Consider the following 20,995-nt stretch of genomic DNA (forward strand, 5'->3'; position numbering starts at 1 on the left):
CGAGACGAGCCATTACGGAAGCGTTAAAAATCTTCGCCCGGACAGGGACTCGAACACTGGACCCTTAGGTTAAAAGCCTAATGCTCTACCGACTGAGCTATCCGGGCTCACGCCCGTTGTGGGTGGAGCGGCTGCAAGCAATGTGAATAATTGGAACGCGTGTGTAGGCGTACTACGGTAATTGCTGGCTTCTGGCGCAACTGGCGACTTCACCGACTTCCCACTGACGCTGGTAGCAGCCCAACAGCGGACCAGTGCCTCTTCTGCCTTTATCCCGGTGCTGACAGTAATTGCATCTTGTGCCTGTTTTCCCCGATTACGTTCGGTTGAAGCTCCGGAAGGAGGGCGACAAACGAAGGTTGGAAGGCCAAAACATGGAGGGACGTGTGCGCAAAAACTTCTCTTCCGGTACCGGGAATCGAACCCTGGCCTCCTGGCTGAAAGCCAGGTATCCTAGCCACTAGACCACACCGGATTTGCTCAATAAACGTGAGATTTACTCCCTCTCCTCCCGCATTTCGTGCTGAATCCGGACTCAGTGGTGTTCTCCGTTTGCGAGCGTATTTGTGCGTGCAGACTGGCATGGCGCACAGCTCGAAACTGACTATTCATTGCAGTTTGCATCATACCAGGGGAGGAGAAAGATCAAAGTTGTACCTTGCCATAATTGGAAGTAAACATTTTGACGCTGAGGCGTGGACTCCTTGGCGATAACAAACGACAATTAAGTTCGTTCCCTAGCAACAGCAACGCCGTTAATTCAGCCATTATGTACAGCAAATTAAATGCGCCGGGTGAGGGTCGAACTCACGACCTTAAGACTATGAGACTTACGCGCTACCTACTGCGCTACCGAGGCACGTTGCAACAAACGTCCCAGGAAACTTGGTAAGTCCCACATATTAGAGATAGACAGTTCGCGCTTTCTCAAGAATCTGCTGTGTTGCTACACGTGCTTTCCCGACTGGCTAGATTAAACTGCTGCCGCAGCTTTTTCAACGGAAAAGGTTACAGTACATCGCCCTTGAGGCACCTGGACACAGCGGCCTGTAGGGCCAGGCCGACGCTAGAGTTCAGAAATAGCACGCGACCGTCCAAGTACGGCCTCTTGCGTGCTGCGTGTTTGGTTCTTCTCACAGCGAATCCTGCTACACATTCCTGAGGCTGACGCAGCTCAAGCGAGCAATCGGCGCGGCGGCATTATAGCGAGAACAGCAAAACGATGCATCGGCCGGGAATCGAACCCGGGCCGCCCGCGTGGTAGGCGAACAACCTACCACTTTTTTAGTAGTTGTTCTCATTTTGTTAGTTGCATTTGTTGGGGGCGGACGTCCGATGACGTCCGTGCTTGCCGAGCACATTCCCGAGCAGCTGTCTGCAGGGAAAGTGGGATTGCCACCCAGCGACATCGGATACGACCGAAAAAAGCGCTACACACGCGGAGTCCCCCACTACACTGCCTTATAGCGACCGCTCATCACTATCGTGTGAGTAACGTTGCGGCCGCGGCGACGAGTCCTGCCCAAAGACGCAGCGTGCGTGGAGGCGCTACCCGAATGCGTGTGGATGCAGCCTCCTACCTCGTAAAGAGCCTACAGCTACTATCACGCCTTCCAAGCAGTTGATCCGGGTTCGATTCCCGGCCACCGAAACGGGCGCAAATTTTCGCGTATGAGTATGTGTACTGTTAATTCAACGTTTTCTTTCCGTCGTTGCTCCAAGCAGGCCATCCTGTAGTATGTCCCGACTTGTCCCGACTTTGCTCGGCTGACGCGAAAGCTGACGCTTGGAATTCGCCCTTATCAAAAGGGCAGGCGCTATAAACGGCTGTGAGAGGAGAGGTGTGGCGAGGTACCAAAACGACAGGCAAACCGCGAAATTTTCTGCTCCTCCTTCCTAAAGAAAAGAAGAAAAAAACGGACGCAGTCGGTAGGACTCGAGCCTACGCTCCCAGAGGGAATCTGATTTCTAGTCAGACGCCTTAACCACTTTTTTTATCGTATTAAACATTATTAAATATTAATTTTTTGTTACATTTTCTTGATTGCACATTCACTGTTATCAAGTAGGGTTTGTAAACACCACTCTACAGCATAAATACTATACATATACGTAAAACACTGCTGGAGTAGAATACACAATAGAATACAATTTTAACCCTTAAATGCATAGTGTTACATACCTGCAATATGGATTGAAAAATTATTTTGTCCACCTTTAGAGAGAATTTAGTGAACTAACCCAAGTCTTACAGGTGCAACGAAGTATCTCTGATACTTAGTATTAGCTCTTGGCTGTACTGTGGACTTCTGGTAACCTTTTTGGAAGTATGCAGAGAAGTTAGGTGTGAATTTTGCTTAGTTTTCAAAAGGGTGCGATAGGATGCAGCAGCATCAACTTGGCCAAATGTGGGAAGGTTAGTGGTGAGCAGGCAGCAATTTTCTTCATGCTGCCAGCTATGGGAATATGCGCTGTGTCCCTTGTTTTTTTAGGAACATACATCACATTTAAACTGGATGTCCAATTCCTGTTGATCCACTGTAGGGAGTTAAGAGGATAAATTATTACTGTCATTAAGTTTGCTTAATTCTATGAGAACAGTAAATTGTAGCGATTAATAATGCATACAAAATCATATCTGTGATGGTTGAGAAACATGACTATGAATCTGCAGTTAACAATTGGTTCGCACATATAATTGTAAGTTAATGGTTATTCCTGAAGCAGAGACCACAAAAGTCTGTGCAACAAAAAGAAAATCTAATAACACACAAGTTAATTTTCGTAGCTGATGTCAGATGAAGAATAAATTAAATGCTTTAAGTTCTACATGCTACACTTTCAGGGGAACACAGGGAAGATTTCATGGACTGAAGCAGCAGATTGTTCAGTACATGCGAGAAAAGTGGAATAAAGGCTTCCTCATTACTTGAGAAACTAATCAAATGAAGGTGCTGGAAATGAGGAATTTTTCAACTGCATGAGGTGCAGAATTCAAAGCAAGTATGAGCTCGTGCATGGTACTTAACTTCTTCAGACAGATCAATATAATAATAAAAAGTGTCTGTATTTACCTCACTATAAGACAACTCAGAATATAACATGACCCCCTTTCTTTGAAGACGCAACATGTGAATTTTTTGGTATTTAACATATTCTGACTAATATTTGCAAAGTCTAAAGGTAGTTATAGAAAATAAAAATCACTTTGGGATGTGGAACAGTCATAAATAAATATCTTCAGTTAAAAACAATACAAAATGACAATGATACAACTCCACTAACTTAAGATTCACTGAGTACCAAATAAGGTTCTTTTTTGTTTTCATTCATAGTATGTCCATATCAGGAAGAGAAGAAGGCCTAAGTTTTTTATTTGCTTGGCATTCAGTAAATTCAGATGAGTTACGCCTGAGACGAACTGCCATACCAATGTTTCTGCGAGGGGGTTTCATTGGAATTTTTGAAGTCTTTAGAGTAATATGTTGTTTTGTGTTGTTAATGACTCTGAATGCTTCCCTTTCGTTAATTATACTTGAAGGGAGTCCGCTTTCTTGTTGAGCAGCACTCTTTCGTGACTGCAGAACTCAAAGTCTTTGATTGAAAATGGCTGTCTCATCACTTGTTGGTAGAGCATCCTCTACCTTAATCTCTGTAGCTTCTCCAAGACTTGAACACAGTTCTGCCTCCTGCTTTGAAATCTCCAATATTTCTTTCATGAGCGCACACTTCAAGAGAAGAAGTTTTCTTGTTTCACACTCTAGCTTAGTAAGAGCCTCACATAAAGGCAGCGTATCATATAATGCAGGATAAAAATGAAATTCAAGTTCCTTACTTAGTTTGTCAGCTTCATGCAATAAAGAATTCAGCCTTTCGTGCATCTCGTGTTTCTTCTGTTGCTCTCTAGAAATAATATTCTGGATGATCTCCTCAATTTATTTCTTAACCTCATCACCACGCTTTGCAACATCCTCTGCATTAAACCCACATTCTGCCCACAGCGTCTTACGAATTCTTCAGTGACAGACATATCGAATAGTGCTTCCTCAAAAATCTTATCATCCATCATAAATCATAAACTCTCAACCACTCAGTTATAACAAGAAACTGGGTCTGTAACCACTCGGCCACGACTGCTCGTATCTGAAGCTTCCCTCGAATCGTGAAAAATCCAACCGGTCTGCGCAGAATGTTGACAGGAAACGAACTCTGTGCACTGGTTACGGCAGGGCTACCAGCGCTACGAGACGAGCCATTACGGAAGCGTTAAAAATCTTCGCCCGGACAGGGACTCGAACACTGGACCCTTAGGTTAAAAGCCTAATGCTCTACCGACTGAGCTATCCGGGCTCACGCCCGTTGTGGGTGGAGCGGCTGCAAGCAATGTGAATAATTGGAACGCGTGTGTAGGCGTACTACGGTAATTGCTGGCTTCTGGCGCAACTGGCGACTTCACCGACTTCCCACTGACGCTGGTAGCAGCCCAACAGCGGACCAGTGCCTCTTCTGCCTTTATCCCGGTGCTGACAGTAATTGCATCTTGTGCCTGTTTTCCCCGATTACGTTCGGTTGAAGCTCCGGAAGGAGGGCGACAAACGAAGGTTGGAAGGCCAAAACATGGAGGGACGTGTGCGCAAAAACTTCTCTTCCGGTACCGGGAATCGAACCCTGGCCTCCTGGCTGAAAGCCAGGTATCCTAGCCACTAGACCACACCGGATTTGCTCAATAAACGTGAGATTTACTCCCTCTCCTCCCGCATTTCGTGCTGAATCCGGACTCAGTGGTGTTCTCCGTTTGCGAGCGTATTTGTGCGTGCAGACTGGCATGGCGCACAGCTCGAAACTGACTATTCATTGCAGTTTGCATCATACCAGGGGAGGAGAAAGATCAAAGTTGTACCTTGCCATAATTGGAAGTAAACATTTTGACGCTGAGGCGTGGACTCCTTGGCGATAACAAACGACAATTAAGTTCGTTCCCTAGCAACAGCAACGCCGTTAATTCAGCCATTATGTACAGCAAATTAAATGCGCCGGGTGAGGGTCGAACTCACGACCTTAAGACTATGAGACTTACGCGCTACCTACTGCGCTACCGAGGCACGTTGCAACAAACGTCCCAGGAAACTTGGTAAGTCCCACATATTAGAGATAGACAGTTCGCGCTTTCTCAAGAATCTGCTGTGTTGCTACACGTGCTTTCCCGACTGGCTAGATTAAACTGCTGCCGCAGCTTTTTCAACGGAAAAGGTTACAGTACATCGCCCTTGAGGCACCTGGACACAGCGGCCTGTAGGGCCAGGCCGACGCTAGAGTTCAGAAATAGCACGCGACCGTCCAAGTACGGCCTCTTGCGTGCTGCGTGTTTGGTTCTTCTCACAGCGAATCCTGCTACACATTCCTGAGGCTGACGCAGCTCAAGCGAGCAATCGGCGCGGCGGCATTATAGCGAGAACAGCAAAACGATGCATCGGCCGGGAATCGAACCCGGGCCGCCCGCGTGGTAGGCGAACAACCTACCACTTTTTTAGTAGTTGTTCTCATTTTGTTAGTTGCATTTGTTGGGGGCGGACGTCCGATGACGTCCGTGCTTGCCGAGCACATTCCCGAGCAGCTGTCTGCAGGGAAAGTGGGATTGCCACCCAGCGACATCGGATACGACCGAAAAAAGCGCTACACACGCGGAGTCCCCCACTACACTGCCTTATAGCGACCGCTCATCACTATCGTGTGAGTAACGTTGCGGCCGCGGCGACGAGTCCTGCCCAAAGACGCAGCGTGCGTGGAGGCGCTACCCGAATGCGTGTGGATGCAGCCTCCTACCTCGTAAAGAGCCTACAGCTACTATCACGCCTTCCAAGCAGTTGATCCGGGTTCGATTCCCGGCCACCGAAACGGGCGCAAATTTTCGCGTATGAGTATGTGTGCTGTTAAATCAACGTTTTCTTTCCGTCGTTGCTCCAAGCAGGCCATCCTGTAGTATGTCCCGACTTGTCCCGACTTTGCTCGGCTGACGCGAAAGCTGACGCTTGGAATTCGCCCTTATCAAAAGGGCAGGCGCTATAAACGGCTGTGAGAGGAGAGGTGTGGCGAGGTACCAAAACGACAGGCAAACCGCGAAATTTTCTGCTCCTCCTTCCTAAAGAAAAGAAGAAAAAAACGGACGCAGTCGGTAGGACTCGAGCCTACGCTCCCAGAGGGAATCTGATTTCTAGTCAGACGCCTTAACCACTTTTTTTATCGTATTAAACATTATTAAATATTAATTTTTTGTTACATTTTCTTGATTGCACATTCACTGTTATCAAGTAGGGTTTGTAAACACCACTCTACAGCATAAATACTATACATATACGTAAAACACTGCTGGAGTAGAATACACAATAGAATACAATTTTAACCCTTAAATGCATAGTGTTACATACCTGCAATATGGATTGAAAAATTATTTTGTCCACCTTTAGAGAGAATTTAGTGAACTAACCCAAGTCTTACAGGTGCAACGAAGTATCTCTGATACTTAGTATTAGCTTTTGGCTGTACTGTGGACTTCTGGTAACCTTTTTGGAAGTATGCAGAGAAGTTAGGTGTGAATTTTGCTTAGTTTTCAAAAGGGTGCGATAGGATGCAGCAGCATCAACTTGGCCAAATGTGGGAAGGTTAGTGGTGAGCAGGCAGCAATTTTCTTCATGCTGCCAGCTATGGGAATATGCGCTGTGTCCCTTGTTTTTTTAGGAACATACATCACATTTAAACTGGATGTCCAATTCCTGTTGATCCACTGTAGGGAGTTAAGAGGATAAATTATTACTGTCATTAAGTTTGCTTAATTCTATGAGAACAGTAAATTGTAGCGATTAATAATGGATACAAAATCATATCTGTGATGGTTGAGATACATGACTCTATGAATCTGCAGTTAACAATTGGTTCGCACATATAATTGTAAGTTAATGGTTATTCCTGAAGCAGAGACCACAAAAGTCTGTGCAACAAAAAGAAAATCTAATAACACACAAGTTAATTTTCGTAGCTGATGTCAGATGAAGAATAAATTAAATGCTTTAAGTTCTACATGCTACACTTTCAGGGGAACACAGGGAAGATTTCATGGACTGAAGCAGCAGATTGTTCAGTACATGCGAGAAAAGTGGAATAAAGGCTTCCTCATTACTTGAGAAACTAATCAAATGAAGGTGCTGGAAATGAGGAATTTTTCAACTGCATGAGGTGCAGAATTCAAAGCAAGTATGAGCTCGTGCATGGTACTTAACTTCTTCAGACAGATCAATATAATAATAAAAAGTGTCTGTATTTACCTCACTATAAGACAACTCAGAATATAACATGACCCCCTTTCTTTGAAGACGCAACATGTGAATTTTTTGGTATTTAACATATTCTGACTAATATTTGCAAAGTCTAAAGGTAGTTATAGAAAATAAAAATCACTTTGGGATGTGGAACAGTCATAAATAAATATCTTCAGTTAAAAACAATACAAAATGACAATGATACAACTCCACTAACTTAAGATTCACTGAGTACCAAATAAGGTTCTTTTTTGTTTTCATTCATAGTATGTCCATATCAGGAAGAGAAGAAGGCCTAAGTTTTTTATTTGCTTGGCATTCAGTAAATTCAGATGAGTTACGCCTGAGACGAACTGCCATACCAATGTTTCTGCGAGGGGGTTTCATTGGCATTTTTGAAGTCTTTAGAGTAATATGTTGTTTTGTGTTGTTAATGACTCTGAATGCTTCCCTTTCGTTAATTATACTTGAAGGGAGTCCGCTTTCTTGTTGAGCAGCACTCTTTCGTGACTGCAGAACTCAAAGTCTTTGATTGAAAATGGCTGTCTCATCACTTGTTGGTAGAGCATCCTCTACCTTAATCTCTGTAGCTTCTCCAAGACTTGAACACAGTTCTGCCTCCTGCTTTGAAATCTCCAATATTTCTTTCATGAGCGCACACTTCAAGAGAAGAAGTTTTCTTGTTTCACACTCTAGCTTAGTAAGAGCCTCACATAAAGGCAGCGTATCATATAATGCAGGATAAAAATGAAATTCAAGTTCCTTACTTAGTTTGTCAGCTTCATGCAATAAAGAATTCAGCCTTTCGTGCATCTCGTGTTTCTTCTGTTGCTCTCTAGAAATAATATTCTGGATGATCTCCTCAATTTATTTCTTAACCTCATCACCACGCTTTGCAACATCCTCTGCATTAAACCCACATTCTGCCCACAGCGTCTTACGAATTCTTCAGTGACAGACATATCGAATAGTGCTTCCTCAAAAATCTTATCATCCATCATAAATCATAAACTCTCAACCACTCAGTTATAACAAGAAACTGGGTCTGTAACCACTCGGCCACGACTGCTCGTATCTGAAGCTTCCCTCGAATCGTGAAAAATCCAACCGGTCTGCGCAGAATGTTGACAGGAAACGAACTCTGTGCACTGGTTACGGCAGGGCTACCAGCGCTACGAGACGAGCCATTACGGAAGCGTTAAAAATCTTCGCCCGGACAGGGACTCTAACACTGGACCCTTAGGTTAAAAGCCTAATGCTCTACCGACTGAGCTATCCGGGCTCACGCCCGTTGTGGGTGGAGCGGCTGCAAGCAATGTGAATAATTGGAACGCGTGTGTAGGCGTACTACGGTAATTGCTGGCTTCTGGCGCAACTGGCGACTTCACCGACTTCCCACTGACGCTGGTAGCAGCCCAACAGCGGACCAGTGCCTCTTCTGCCTTTATCCCGGTGCTGACAGTAATTGCATCTTGTGCCTGTTTTCCCCGATTACGTTCGGTTGAAGCTCCGGAAGGAGGGCGACAAACGAAGGTTGGAAGGCCAAAACATGGAGGGACGTGTGCGCAAAAACTTCTCTTCCGGTACCGGGAATCGAACCCTGGCCTTCTGGCTGAAAGCCAGGTATCCTAGCCACTAGACCACACCGGATTTGCTCAATAAACGTGAGATTTACTCCCTCTCCTCCCGCATTTCGTGCTGAATCCGGACTCAGTGGTGTTCTCCGTTTGCGAGCGTATTTGTGCGTGCAGACTGGCATGGCGCACAGCTCGAAACTGACTATTCATTGCAGTTTGCATCATACCAGGGGAGGAGAAAGATCAAAGTTGTACCTTGCCATAATTGGAAGTAAACATTTTGACGCTGAGGCGTGGACTCCTTGGCGATAACAAACGACAATTAAGTTCGTTCCCTAGCAACAGCAACGCCGTTAATTCAGCCATTATGTACAGCAAATTAAATGCGCCGGGTGAGGGTCGAACTCACGACCTTAAGACTATGAGACTTACGCGCTACCTACTGCGCTACCGAGGCACGTTGCAACAAACGTCCCAGGAAACTTGGTAAGTCCCACATATTAGAGATAGACAGTTCGCGCTTTCTCAAGAATCTGCTGTGTTGCTACACGTGCTTTCCCGACTGGCTAGATTAAACTGCTGCCGCAGCTTTTTCAACGGAAAAGGTTACAGTACATCGCCCTTGAGGCACCTGGACACAGCGGCCTGTAGGGCCAGGCCGACGCTAGAGTTCAGAAATAGCACGCGACCGTCCAAGTACGGCCTCTTGCGTGCTGCGTGTTTGGTTCTTCTCACAGCGAATCCTGCTACACATTCCTGAGGCTGACGCAGCTCAAGCGAGCAATCGGCGCGGCGGCATTATAGCGAGAACAGCAAAACGATGCATCGGCCGGGAATCGAACCCGGGCCGCCCGCGTGGTAGGCGAACAACCTACCACTTTTTTAGTAGTTGTTCTCATTTTGTTAGTTGCATTTGTTGGGGGCGGACGTCCGATGACGTCCGTGCTTGCCGAGCACATTCCCGAGCAGCTGTCTGCAGGGAAAGTGGGATTGCCACCCAGCGACATCGGATACGACCGAAAAAAGCGCTACACACGCGGAGTCCCCCACTACACTGCCTTATAGCGACCGCTCATCACTATCGTGTGAGTAACGTTGCGGCCGCGGCGACGAGTCCTGCCCAAAGACGCAGCGTGCGTGGAGGCGCTACCCGAATGCGTGTGGATGCAGCCTCCTACCTCGTAAAGAGCCTACAGCTACTATCACGCCTTCCAAGCAGTTGATCCGGGTTCGATTCCCGGCCACCGAAACGGGCGCAAATTTTCGCGTATGAGTATGTGTGCTGTTAAATCAACGTTTTCTTTCCGTCGTTGCTCCAAGCAGGCCATCCTGTAGTATGTCCCGACTTGTCCCGACTTTGCTCGGCTGACGCGAAAGCTGACGCTTGGAATTCGCCCTTATCAAAAGGGCAGGCGCTATAAACGGCTGTGAGAGGAGAGGTGTGGCGAGGTACCAAAACGACAGGCAAACCGCGAAATTTTCTGCTCCTCCTTCCTAAAGAAAAGAAGAAAAAAACGGACGCAGTCGGTAGGACTCGAGCCTACGCTCCCAGAGGGAATCTGATTTCTAGTCAGACGCCTTAACCACTTTTTTTATCGTATTAAACATTATTAAATATTAATTTTTTGTTACATTTTCTTGATTGCACATTCACTGTTATCAAGTAGGGTTTGTAAACACCACTCTACAGCATAAATACTATACATATACGTAAAACACTGCTGGAGTAGAATACACAATAGAATACAATTTTAACCCTTAAATGCATAGTGTTACATACCTGCAATATGGATTGAAAAATTATTTTGTCCACCTTTAGAGAGAATTTAGTGAACTAACCCAAGTCTTACAGGTGCAACGAAGTATCTCTGATACTTAGTATTAGCTTTTGGCTGTACTGTGGACTTCTGGTAACCTTTTTGGAAGTATGCAGAGAAGTTAGGTGTGAATTTTGCTTAGTTTTCAAAAGGGTGCGATAGGATGCAGCAGCATCAACTTGGCCAAATGTGGGAAGGTTAGTGGTGAGCAGGCAGCAATTTTCTTCATGCTGCCAGCTATGGGAATATGCGCTGTGTCCCTTGTTTTTTTAGGAACATACATCACATTTAAACTGGATGTCCAATTCCTGTTGATCCACTGTAGGGAGTTAAGAGGATAAATTATTACTGTCATTAAGTTTGCTTAATTCTATGAGAACAGTAAATTGTAGCGATTAATAATGGATACAAAATCATATCTGTGATGGTTGAGATACATGACTCTATGAATCTGCAGTTAACAATTGGTTCGCACATATAATTGTAAGTTAATGGTTATTCCTGAAGCAGAGACCACAAAAGTCTGTGCAACAAAAAGAAAATCTAATAACACACAAGTTAATTTTCGTAGCTGATGTCAGATGAAGAATAAATTAAATGCTTTAAGTTCTACATGCTACACTTTCAGGGGAACACAGGGAAGATTTCATGGACTGAAGCAGCAGATTGTTCAGTACATGCGAGAAAAGTGGAATAAAGGCTTCCTCATTACTTGAGAAACTAATCAAATGAAGGTGCTGGAAATGAGGAATTTTTCAACTGCATGAGGTGCAGAATTCAAAGCAAGTATGAGCTCGTGCATGGTACTTAACTTCTTCAGACAGATCAATATAATAATAAAAAGTGTCTGTATTTACCTCACTATAAGACAACTCAGAATATAACATGACCCCCTTTCTTTGAAGACGCAACATGTGAATTTTTTGGTATTTAACATATTCTGACTAATATTTGCAAAGTCTAAAGGTAGTTATAGAAAATAAAAATCACTTTGGGATGTGGAACAGTCATAAATAAATATCTTCAGTTAAAAACAATACAAAATGACAATGATACAACTCCACTAACTTAAGATTCACTGAGTACCAAATAAGGTTCTTTTTTGTTTTCATTCATAGTATGTCCATATCAGGAAGAGAAGAAGGCCTAAGTTTTTTATTTGCTTGGCATTCAGTAAATTCAGATGAGTTACGCCTGAGACGAACTGCCATACCAATGTTTCTGCGAGGGGGTTTCATTGGCATTTTTGAAGTCTTTAGAGTAATATGTTGTTTTGTGTTGTTAATGACTCTGAATGCTTCCCTTTCGTTAATTATACTTGAAGGGAGTCCGCTTTCTTGTTGAGCAGCACTCTTTCGTGACTGCAGAACTCAAAGTCTTTGATTGAAAATGGCTGTCTCATCACTTGTTGGTAGAGCATCCTCTACCTTAATCTCTGTAGCTTCTCCAAGACTTGAACACAGTTCTGCCTCCTGCTTTGAAATCTCCAATATTTCTTTCATGAGCGCACACTTCAAGAGAAGAAGTTTTCTTGTTTCACACTCTAGCTTAGTAAGAGCCTCACATAAAGGCAGCGTATCATATAATGCAGGATAAAAATGAAATTCAAGTTCCTTACTTAGTTTGTCAGCTTCATGCAATAAAGAATTCAGCCTTTCGTGCATCTCGTGTTTCTTCTGTTGCTCTCTAGAAATAATATTCTGGATGATCTCCTCAATTTATTTCTTAACCTCATCACCACGCTTTGCAACATCCTCTGCATTAAACCCACATTCTGCCCACAGCGTCTTACGAATTCTTCAGTGACAGACATATCGAATAGTGCTTCCTCAAAAATCTTATCATCCATCATAAATCATAAACTCTCAACCACTCAGTTATAACAAGAAACTGGGTCTGTAACCACTCGGCCACGACTGCTCGTATCTGAAGCTTCCCTCGAATCGTGAAAAATCAACCGGTCTGCGCAGAATGTTGACAGGAAACGAACTCTGTGCACTGGTTACGGCAGGGCTACCAGCGCTACGAGACGAGCCATTACGGAAGCGTTAAAAATCTTCGCCCGGACAGGGACTCTAACACTGGACCCTTAGGTTAAAAGCCTAATGCTCTACCGACTGAGCTATCCGGGCTCACGCCCGTTGTGGGTGGAGCGGCTGCAAGCAATGTGAATAATTGGAACGCGTGTGTAGGCGTACTACGGTAATTGCTGGCTTCTGGCGCAACTGGCGACTTCACCGACTTCCCACTGACGCTGGTAGCAGCCCAACAGCGGACCAGTGCCTCTTCTGCCTTTATCCCGGTGCTGACAGTAATTGCATCTTGTGCCTGTTTTCCCCCGATTACGTTCGGTTGAAGCTCCGGAAGGAGGGCGACAAACGAAGGTTGGAAGGCCAAAACATGGAGGGACGTGTGCGCAAAAACTTCTCTTCCGGTACCGGGAATCGAACCCTGGCCTTCTGGCTGAAAGCCAGGTATCCTAGCCACTAGACCACACCGGATTTGCTCAATAAACGTGAGATTTACTCCCTCTCCTCCCGCATTTCGTGCTGAATCCGGACTCAGTGGTGTTCTCCGTTTGCGAGCGTATTTGTGCGTGCAGACTGGCATGGCGCACAGCTCGAAACTGACTATTCATTGCAGTTTGCATCATACCAGGGGAGGAGAAAGATCAAAGTTGTACCTTGCCATAATTGGAAGTAAACATTTTGACGCTGAGGCGTGGACTCCTTGGCGATAACAAACGACAATTAAGTTCGTTCCCTAGCAACAGCAACGCCGTTAATTCAGCCATTATGTACAGCAAATTAAATGCGCCGGGTGAGGGTCGAACTCACGACCTTAAGACTATGAGACTTACGCGCTACCTACTGCGCTACCGAGGCACGTTGCAACAAACGTCCCAGGAAACTTGGTAAGTCCCACATATTAGAGATAGACAGTTCGCGCTTTCTCAAGAATCTGCTGTGTTGCTACACGTGCTTTCCCGACTGGCTAGATTAAACTGCTGCCGCAGCTTTTTCAACGGAAAAGGTTACAGTACATCGCCCTTGAGGCACCTGGACACAGCGGCCTGTAGGGCCAGGCCGACGCTAGAGTTCAGAAATAGCACGCGACCGTCCAAGTACGGCCTCTTGCGTGCTGCGTGTTTGGTTCTTCTCACAGCGAATCCTGCTACACATTCCTGAGGCTGACGCAGCTCAAGCGAGCAATCGGCGCGGCGGCATTATAGCGAGAACAGCAAAACGATGCATCGGCCGGGAATCGAACCCGGGCCGCCCGCGTGGTAGGCGAACAACCTACCACTTTTTTAGTAGTTGTTCTCATTTTGTTAGTTGCATTTGTTGGGGGCGGACGTCCGATGACGTCCGTGCTTGCCGAGCACATTCCCGAGCAGCTGTCTGCAGGGAAAGTGGGATTGCCACCCAGCGACATCGGATACGACCGAAAAAAGCGCTACACACGCGGAGTCCCCCCACTACACTGCCTTATAGCGACCGCTCATCACTATCGTGTGAGTAACGTTGCGGCCGCGGCGACGAGTCCTGCCCAAAGACGCAGCGTGCGTGGAGGCGCTACCCGAATGCGTGTGGATGCAGCCTCCTACCTCGTAAAGAGCCTACAGCTACTATCACGCCTTCCAAGCAGTTGATCCGGGTTCGATTCCCGGCCACCGAAACGGGCGCAAATTTTCGCGTATGAGTATGTGTGCTGTTAAATCAACGTTTTCTTTCCGTCGTTGCTCCAAGCAGGCCCATCCTGTAGTATGTCCCGACTTGTCCCGACTTTGCTCGGCTGACGCGAAAGCTGACGCTTGGAATTCGCCCTTATCAAAAGGGCAGGCGCTATAAACGGCTGTGAGAGGAGAGGTGTGGCGAGGTACCAAAACGACAGGCAAACCGCGAAATTTTCTGCTCCTCCTTCCTAAAGAAAAGAAGAAAAAAACGGACGCAGTCGGTAGGACTCGAGCCTACGCTCCCAGAGGGAATCTGATTTCTAGTCAGACGCCTTAACCACTTTTTTTATCGTATTAAACATTATTAAATATTAATTTTTTGTTACATTTTCTTGATTGCACATTCACTGTTATCAAGTAGGGTTTGTAAACACCACTCTACAGCATAAATACTATACATATACGTAAAACACTGCTGGAGTAGAATACACAATAGAATACAATTTTAACCCTTAAATGCATAGTGTTACATACCTGCAATATGGATTGAAAAATTATTTTGTCCACCTTTAGAGAGAATTTAGTGAACTAACCCAAGTCTTACAGGTGCAACGAAGTATCTCTGATACTTAGTATTAGCTTTTGGCTGTACTGTGGACTTCTGGTAACCTTTTTGGAAGTATGCAGAGAAGTTAGGTGTGAATTTTGCTTAGTTTTCAAAAGGGTGCGATAGGATGCAGCAGCATCAACTTGGCCAAATGTGGGAAGGTTAGTGGTGAGCAGGCAGCAATTTTCTTCATGCTGCCAGCTATGGGAATATGCGCTGTGTCCCTTGTTTTTTTAGGAACATACATCACATTTAAACTGGATGTCCAATTCCTGTTGATCCACTGTAGGGAGTTAAGAGGATAAATTATTACTGTCATTAAGTTTGCTTAATTCTATGAGAACAGTAAATTGTAGCGATTAATAATGGATACAAAATCATATCTGTGATGGTTGAGATACATGACTCTATGAATCTGCAGTTAACAATTGGTTCGCACATATAATTGTAAGTTAATGGTTATTCCTGAAGCAGAGACCACAAAAGTCTGTGCAACAAAAAGAAAATCTAATAACACACAAGTTAATTTTCGTAGCTGATGTCAGATGAAGAATAAATTAAATGCTTTAAGTTCTACATGCTACACTTTCAGGGGAACACAGGGAAGATTTCATGGACTGAAGCAGCAGATTGTTCAGTACATGCGAGAAAAGTGGAATAAAGGCTTCCTCATTACTTGAGAAACTAATCAAATGAAGGTGCTGGAAATGAGGAATTTTTCAACTGCATGAGGTGCAGAATTCAAAGCAAGTATGAGCTCGTGCATGGTACTTAACTTCTTCAGACAGATCAATATAATAATAAAAAGTGTCTGTATTTACCTCACTATAAGACAACTCAGAATATAACATGACCCCCTTTCTTTGAAGACGCAACATGTGAATTTTTTGGTATTTAACATATTCTGACTAATATTTGCAAAGTCTAAAGGTAGTTATAGAAAATAAAAATCACTTTGGGATGTGGAACAGTCATAAATAAATATCTTCAGTTAAAAACAATACAAAATGACAATGATACAACTCCACTAACTTAAGATTCACTGAGTACCAAATAAGGTTCTTTTTTGTTTTCATTCATAGTATGTCCATATCAGGAAGAGAAGAAGGCCTAAGTTTTTTATTTGCTTGGCATTCAGTAAATTCAGATGAGTTACGCCTGAGACGAACTGCCATACCAATGTTTCTGCGAGGGGGTTTCATTGGCATTTTTGAAGTCTTTAGAGTAATATGTTGTTTTGTGTTGTTAATGACTCTGAATGCTTCCCTTTCGTTAATTATACTTGAAGGGAGTCCGCTTTCTTGTTGAGCAGCACTCTTTCGTGACTGCAGAACTCAAAGTCTTTGATTGAAAATGGCTGTCTCATCACTTGTTGGTAGAGCATCCTCTACCTTAATCTCTGTAGCTTCTCCAAGACTTGAACACAGTTCTGCCTCCTGCTTTGAAATCTCCAATATTTCTTTCATGAGCGCACACTTCAAGAGAAGAAGTTTTCTTGTTTCACACTCTAGCTTAGTAAGAGCCTCACATAAAGGCAGCGTATCATATAATGCAGGATAAAAATGAAATTCAAGTTCCTTACTTAGTTTGTCAGCTTCATGCAATAAAGAATTCAGCCTTTCGTGCATCTCGTGTTTCTTCTGTTGCTCTCTAGAAATAATATTCTGGATGATCTCCTCAATTTATTTCTTAACCTCATCACCACGCTTTGCAACATCCTCTGCATTAAACCCACATTCTGCCCACAGCGTCTTACGAATTCTTCAGTGACAGACATATCGAATAGTGCTTCCTCAAAAATCTTATCATCCATCATAAATCATAAACTCTCAACCACTCAGTTATAACAAGAAACTGGGTCTGTAACCACCGGCCACGACTGCTCGTATCTGAAGCTTCCCTCGAATCGTGAAAAATCCAACCGGTCTGCGCAGAATGTTGACAGGAAACGAACTCTGTGCACTGGTTACGGCAGGGCTACCAGCGCTACGAGACGAGCCATTACGGAAGCGTTAAAAATCTTCGCCCGGACAGGGACTCTAACACTGGACCCTTAGGTTAAAAGCCTAATGCTCTACCGACTGAGCTATCCGGGCTCACGCCCGTTGTGGGTGGAGCGGCTGCAAGCAATGTGAATAATTGGAACGCGTGTGTAGGCGTACTACGGTAATTGCTGGCTTCTGGCGCAACTGGCGACTTCACCGACTTCCCACTGACGCTGGTAGCAGCCCAACAGCGGACAGTGCCTCTTCTGCCTTTATCCCGGTGCTGACAGTAATTGCATCTTGTGCCTGTTTTCCCCGATTACGTTCGGTTGAAGCTCCGGAAGGAGGGGCGACAAACGAAGGTTGGAAGGCCAAAACATGGAGGGACGTGTGCGCAAAAACTTCTCTTCCGGTACCGGGAATCGAACCCTGGCCTTCTGGCTGAAAGCCAGGTATCCTAGCCACTAGACCACACCGGATTTGCTCAATAAACGTGAGATTTACTCCCTCTCCTCCCGCATTTCGTGCTGAATCCGGACTCAGTGGTGTTCTCCGTTTGCGAGCGTATTTGTGCGTGCAGACTGGCATGGCGCACAGCTCGAAACTGACTATTCATTGCAGTTTGCATCATACCAGGGGAGGAGAAAGATCAAAGTTGTACCTTGCCATAATTGGAAGTAAACATTTTGACGCTGAGGCGTGGACTCCTTGGCGATAACAAACGACAATTAAGTTCGTTCCCTAGCAACAGCAACGCCGTTAATTCAGCCATTATGTACAGCAAATTAAATGCGCCGGGTGAGGGTCGAACTCACGACCTTAAGACTATGAGACTTACGCGCTACCTACTGCGCTACCGAGGCACGTTGCAACAAACGTCCCAGGAAACTTGGTAAGTCCCACATATTAGAGATAGACAGTTCGCGCTTTCTCAAGAATCTGCTGTGTTGCTACACGTGCTTTCCCGACTGGCTAGATTAAACTGCTGCCGCAGCTTTTTCAACGGAAAAGGTTACAGTACATCGCCCTTGAGGCACCTGGACACAGCGGCCTGTAGGGCCAGGCCGACGCTAGAGTTCAGAAATAGCACGCGCGACCGTCCAAGTACGGCCTCTTGCGTGCTGCGTGTTTGGTTCTTCTCACAGCGAATCCTGCTACACATTCCTGAGGCTGACGCAGCTCAAGCGAGCAATCGGCGCGGCGGCATTATAGCGAGAACAGCAAAACGATGCATCGGCCGGGAATCGAACCCGGGCCGCCCGCGTGGTAGGCGAACAACCTACCACTTTTTTAGTAGTTGTTCTCATTTTGTTAGTTGCATTTGTTGGGGCGGACGTCCGATGACGTCCGTGCTTGCCGAGCACATTCCCGAGCAGCTGTCTGCAGGGAAAGTGGGATTGCCACCCAGCGACATCGGATACGACCGAAAAAAGCGCTACACACGCGGAGTCCCCCACTACACTGCCTTATAGCGACCGCTCATCACTATCGTGTGAGTAACGTTGCGGCCGCGGCGACGAGTCCTGCCCAAAGACGCAGCGTGCGTGGAGGCGCTACCCGAATGCGTGTGGATGCAGCCTCCTACCTCGTAAAGAGCCTACAGCTACTATCACGCCTTCCAAGCAGTTGATCCGGGTTCGATTCCCGGCCACCGAAACGGGCGCAAATTTTCGCGTATGAGTATGTGTGCTGTTAAATCAACGTTTTCTTTCCGTCGTTGCTCCAAGCAGGCCATCCTGTAGTATGTCCCGACTTGTCCCGACTTTGCTCGGCTGACGCGAAAGCTGACGCTTGGAATTCGCCCTTATCAAAAGGGCAGGCCGCTATAAACGGCTGTGAGAGGAGAGGTGTGGCGAGGTACCAAAACGACAGGCAAACCGCGAAATTTTCTGCTCCTCCTTCCTAAAGAAAAGAAGAAAAAAACGGACGCAGTCGGTAGGACTCGAGCCTACGCTCCCAGAGGGAATCTGATTTCTAGTCAGACGCCTTAACCACTTTTTTTATCGTATTAAACATTATTAAATATTAATTTTTTGTTACATTTTCTTGATTGCACATTCACTGTTATCAAGTAGGGTTTGTAAACACCACTCTACAGCATAAATACTATACATATACGTAAAACACTGCTGGAGTAGAATACACAATAGAATACAATTTTAACCCTTAAATGCATAGTGTTACATACCTGCAATATGGATTGAAAAATTATTTTGTCCACCTTTAGAGAGAATTTAGTGAACTAACCCAAGTCTTACAGGTGCAACGAAGTATCTCTGATACTTAGTATTAGCTTTTGGCTGTACTGTGGACTTCTGGTAACCTTTTTGGAAGTATGCAGAGAAGTTAGGTGTGAATTTTGCTTAGTTTTCAAAAGGGTGCGATAGGATGCAGCAGCATCAACTTGGCCAAATGTGGGAAGGTTAGTGGTGAGCAGGCAGCAATTTTCTTCATGCTGCCAGCTATGGGAATATGCGCTGTGTCCCTTGTTTTTTTAGGAACATACATCACATTTAAACTGGATGTCCAATTCCTGTTGATCCACTGTAGGGAGTTAAGAGGATAAATTATTACTGTCATTAAGTTTGCTTAATTCTATGAGAACAGTAAATTGTAGCGATTAATAATGGATACAAAATCATATCTGTGATGGTTGAGATACATGACTCTATGAATCTGCAGTTAACAATTGGTTCGCACATATAATTGTAAGTTAATGGTTATTCCTGAAGCAGAGACCACAAAAGTCTGTGCAACAAAAAGAAAATCTAATAACACACAAGTTAATTTTCGTAGCTGATGTCAGATGAAGAATAAATTAAATGCTTTAAGTTCTACATGCTACACTTTCAGGGGAACACAGGGAAGATTTCATGGACTGAAGCAGCAGATTGTTCAGTACATGCGAGAAAAGTGGAATAAAGGCTTCCTCATTACTTGAGAAACTAATCAAATGAAGGTGCTGGAAATGAGGAATTTTTCAACTGCATGAGGTGCAGAATTCAAAGCAAGTATGAGCTCGTGCATGGTACTTAACTTCTTCAGACAGATCAATATAATAATAAAAAGTGTCTGTATTTACCTCACTATAAGACAACTCAGAATATAACATGACCCCCTTTCTTTGAAGACGCAACATGTGAATTTTTTGGTATTTAACATATTCTGACTAATATTTGCAAAGTCTAAAGGTAGTTATAGAAAATAAAAATCACTTTGGGATGTGGAACAGTCATAAATAAATATCTTCAGTTAAAAACAATACAAAATGACAATGATACAACTCCACTAACTTAAGATTCACTGAGTACCAAATAAGGTTCTTTTTTGTTTTCATTCATAGTATGTCCATATCAGGAAGAGAAGAAGGCCTAAGTTTTTTATTTGCTTGGCATTCAGTAAATTCAGATGAGTTACGCCTGAGACGAACTGCCATACCAATGTTTCTGCGAGGGGGTTTCATTGGCATTTTTGAAGTCTTTAGAGTAATATGTTGTTTTGTGTTGTTAATGACTCTGAATGCTTCCCTTTCGTTAATTATACTTGAAGGGAGTCCGCTTTCTTGTTGAGCAGCACTCTTTCGTGACTGCAGAACTCAAAGTCTTTGATTGAAAATGGCTGTCTCATCACTTGTTGGTAGAGCATCCTCTACCTTAATCTCTGTAGCTTCTCCAAGACTTGAACACAGTTCTGCCTCCTGCTTTGAAATCTCCAATATTTCTTTCATGAGCGCACACTTCAAGAGAAGAAGTTTTCTTGTTTCACACTCTAGCTTAGTAAGAGCCTCACATAAAGGCAGCGTATCATATAATGCAGGATAAAAATGAAATTCAAGTTCCTTACTTAGTTTGTCAGCTTCATGCAATAAAGAATTCAGCCTTTCGTGCATCTCGTGTTTCTTCTGTTGCTCTCTAGAAATAATATTCTGGATGATCTCCTCAATTTATTTCTTAACCTCATCACCACGCTTTGCAACATCCTCTGCATTAAACCCACATTCTGCCCACAGCGTCTTACGAA

At 44.6% G+C, this 20,995-nt stretch overlaps 10 non-coding genes across 10 annotated transcripts; all 10 read right to left on the reverse strand.

The window, feature by feature from the left end:
* Positions 1-34: 34 nt before the first annotated feature.
* Positions 35-107, reverse strand: Trnak-uuu (transfer RNA lysine (anticodon UUU)). Its single transcript has one exon. It is a non-coding gene; the product is annotated as a tRNA-Lys (tRNA).
* A 296-nt stretch (positions 108-403) lies between these two features.
* Trnae-uuc (transfer RNA glutamic acid (anticodon UUC)) lies at positions 404-475 on the reverse strand. Its single transcript has one exon. It is a non-coding gene; the product is annotated as a tRNA-Glu (tRNA).
* A 3,802-nt stretch (positions 476-4,277) lies between these two features.
* Trnak-uuu (transfer RNA lysine (anticodon UUU)) lies at positions 4,278-4,350 on the reverse strand. The gene has a single exon. It is a non-coding gene; the product is annotated as a tRNA-Lys (tRNA).
* A 296-nt stretch (positions 4,351-4,646) lies between these two features.
* Positions 4,647-4,718, reverse strand: Trnae-uuc (transfer RNA glutamic acid (anticodon UUC)). The gene has a single exon. It is a non-coding gene; the product is annotated as a tRNA-Glu (tRNA).
* Positions 4,719-8,522: 3,804 nt separating this feature from the next.
* Trnak-uuu (transfer RNA lysine (anticodon UUU)) lies at positions 8,523-8,595 on the reverse strand. Its single transcript has one exon. It is a non-coding gene; the product is annotated as a tRNA-Lys (tRNA).
* Positions 8,596-8,891: 296 nt separating this feature from the next.
* Trnae-uuc (transfer RNA glutamic acid (anticodon UUC)) lies at positions 8,892-8,963 on the reverse strand. Its single transcript has one exon. It is a non-coding gene; the product is annotated as a tRNA-Glu (tRNA).
* A 3,803-nt stretch (positions 8,964-12,766) lies between these two features.
* On the reverse strand, positions 12,767-12,839 carry Trnak-uuu (transfer RNA lysine (anticodon UUU)). The gene has a single exon. It is a non-coding gene; the product is annotated as a tRNA-Lys (tRNA).
* A 297-nt stretch (positions 12,840-13,136) lies between these two features.
* On the reverse strand, positions 13,137-13,208 carry Trnae-uuc (transfer RNA glutamic acid (anticodon UUC)). The gene has a single exon. It is a non-coding gene; the product is annotated as a tRNA-Glu (tRNA).
* Positions 13,209-17,013: 3,805 nt separating this feature from the next.
* On the reverse strand, positions 17,014-17,086 carry Trnak-uuu (transfer RNA lysine (anticodon UUU)). The gene has a single exon. It is a non-coding gene; the product is annotated as a tRNA-Lys (tRNA).
* Positions 17,087-17,382: 296 nt separating this feature from the next.
* On the reverse strand, positions 17,383-17,454 carry Trnae-uuc (transfer RNA glutamic acid (anticodon UUC)). Its single transcript has one exon. It is a non-coding gene; the product is annotated as a tRNA-Glu (tRNA).
* Between the last annotated feature and the right edge of the window lie 3,541 nt (positions 17,455-20,995).

Source organism: Schistocerca cancellata, unplaced genomic scaffold, assembly GCF_023864275.1.
Source record: "Schistocerca cancellata isolate TAMUIC-IGC-003103 unplaced genomic scaffold, iqSchCanc2.1 HiC_scaffold_597, whole genome shotgun sequence".
NCBI lineage: Eukaryota > Metazoa > Arthropoda > Insecta > Orthoptera > Acrididae > Schistocerca > Schistocerca cancellata.